The sequence below is a fragment of the Pantherophis guttatus genome, chromosome 15, assembly GCF_059756535.1.
Source record: "Pantherophis guttatus breed Tessera chromosome 15, ASM5975653v1, whole genome shotgun sequence".
In the NCBI taxonomy this organism is placed as follows: domain Eukaryota; kingdom Metazoa; phylum Chordata; class Lepidosauria; order Squamata; family Colubridae; genus Pantherophis; species Pantherophis guttatus.
In genome coordinates, this window is record NC_142077.1 from 8,630,356 (window position 1) to 8,632,742 (window position 2,387).

Below are 2,387 nucleotides of genomic sequence, written 5' to 3' on the forward strand. Positions count from 1 at the left end.
GCCATTAAGTTAGATTAATGAAATGGAATAATATTAAGATTTAATTAACCATTTGATTTTTTTCCCCCTCCCTCCCTCCTTCAGTCCTTTGGTGTGGCTCCCCGAATGTCTCTTCCTCAGCTCCATGGTACAGTAACTCTGCACCGGAGGTGAAATCCAGCAGGTTCTGACAGGTTCTGGAGAACCGGTAGCGGAAATTTTGAGTAGTTCAGAGAACTGGCAAATACCACCTCTGGCTGGCCCCAGGAGTGGGGAGGGAATGGGGATTTTGCAATATCTTTCTCCCAGGAGTGGGGAGGGAATGGGGATTTTGCAGTATCCTTCCCCCTGGAGTGGGGAGGGAATGGGGATTTTGCAGTATCTTTCTCCCAGGAGTGGGGAGGGAATGGGGATTTTGCAGTATCCCTCCCCCTGGAGTGAGGAGGGAATGGGGATTTTGCAGTATCCTTCCCCCTGGAGTGGGGAGGGAATGGGGATTTTGCAGTATCCTTCCCCCTGCAGTGGGGAGGGAATGGGGATTTTGCAGGATCCTTCCCCTGGAGTGAAGAGGGAATGGGGATTTTGTAGTATCCTTCCCCGAGGAGTGGGGAGGGAATGGAGATTTTGCAGTATCCTTCCCCTGCCACGCCCACCAAGCCGGTAGTAAAAAAAAAATAGAATCTCTGCACCCCCTTTTTTTCAAACTGACTGTCACTCAATTCTTGTGTGTGATTTTCTGAGGGCAAGACAGCTGTGAGGTTTATGAGGCAGAACATTCTAGAATAATTTCCTAGTGAACACGACCAGGGGGAAGAAGCTAAGGGTTCAAGCACCGGGAGAGCCGTGAGGAGATTCGCACGGGGCCCCTTCAGGATTGAGAAGCCGTGAGGCTATTTTTACGGGTGTCTGCCTCCTCTGTTCCCTGCCAGGTACGTAAACTGCAGCCCGAAGGAAATTTCGATTTTCTGGAAATGTCATCTCTTGTTTGCAGAAGTCTCCAAGGGTGGCCCAGAATGGCAAATGTTGAACTTGAATCGTTTTCATGTCTCGCTCCATCCCGGGCTCTTCCTTTTAACCTTTTCCAAAGGTAACCTGGGAGATGAATTGCCCCCACCCCCGTTTGCGTTGTGAAATTTTTTTAAAAAAATATATAGCACGGGGATAATTGAAGGAGAAAGGTTAAGAAGCCTCAATTAGAAAGGTTAGAAAGACAGGAGCCGATCTGCCAGAAGGACAAAAGAGGGGGGCATCGTGTTGGGGATTTAACCAAAGGTGTCAGACCTGGAAGCCATCTTTTACAGTTGAGCCTTCAGGCCTGCCACATTTTCTACTGTGGGAAAATGGGACAGGGGGGAGGGTTGTATACAGCATGGGTGATACATAGTAGTCAAAATAACATTCTTTTCTCAGAGAGTCAAGGTCATGGTGCCCTACAAGCTGCCATGAAGGAACTGGGAGCTATCATCAGTTTTGGATGGAGCCTGATTGGACCACATGACGGACATGTGGGTGCTGTACTTGAACTTTCTTTTGGGTGGAGAAAACCTGGAAACTTTCAGAAACTGGAAACTACCGGTTCGATGAACCAGATGTAAATTTAGCGTCTGATTCACCCGAACTGATCCGAACCATCTGAATCCTACCCCTTGGAGTTGCGGGGGAATATTAATAAACCCAGTAAAGCACAGTTAGATGTGTGTGTGTATGTGTGAGCAGGAAAGCACACCTCTTGGATCCACCATTTGGGCAGAGAACACATGCATTCCCCCCTCCCCACCCCCTGTTACCAGCTGAGGATTCTGGGTTCAAGACCAGATCTGCCTCCTTGTGAGAAGCTTGCCAAAGACGGCTGAGAGATTTCAGCTGTCAGCCAGGATTTCATCTTCAAAGCAAGTCCGTCAACTTGGCCGGTCCTTCCAGCATCAGAGACTTCAAAAGAGAAGCTTGAAGAAAGACGGGCGACATCTAGAATGATAACAGTGTGTGTGTGTGTGTGTGTGTGTGTGTGTGTGTGTACTTCCCAGCAAGCCACACAACTCGGAATAATGTATTTATTTCTGCTTTACATGTTCTGGGAAGAAAGCTGTCATTTTCCCTCCCAGTCCCTTCTTCGAAGCAGATGTGGACAGAGTAACTTTTTCTCCTCCAGGGAGGGTGATCTTGATTCCTTCCCTTCTTTTAAAATTTGCACGGCACACAATTCCACACAAGATTACAATATGCAACCTTAAACATTCAAAGAGCCATTTGGACCCGTTTCCCACAGAAAAGAAAACACCGGGAGCCACAAAACCTGGGGTGGGCGTGGCCAACTCAACGTCACTCACTTTCCACCAGTCACATGACCCGCCCCAGCCACGCCTACTTAGCAGGTCATTAGGGCAGAGAACCGGTTGTTAAAAAACACC

General features: G+C 48.3%; 1 long non-coding RNA gene across 1 annotated transcript; it reads left to right on the forward strand.

Annotated features, from left to right (window-relative positions):
- The first annotated feature begins 672 nt into the window (after positions 1 to 672).
- On the forward strand, positions 673 to 1,670 carry LOC117654747 (uncharacterized). The gene is made up of 2 exons (XR_004588385.3): positions 673 to 908; positions 1,390 to 1,670. It is a non-coding gene; the product is annotated as an uncharacterized LOC117654747 (long non-coding RNA).
- Positions 1,671 to 2,387: the final 717 nt, after the last annotated feature.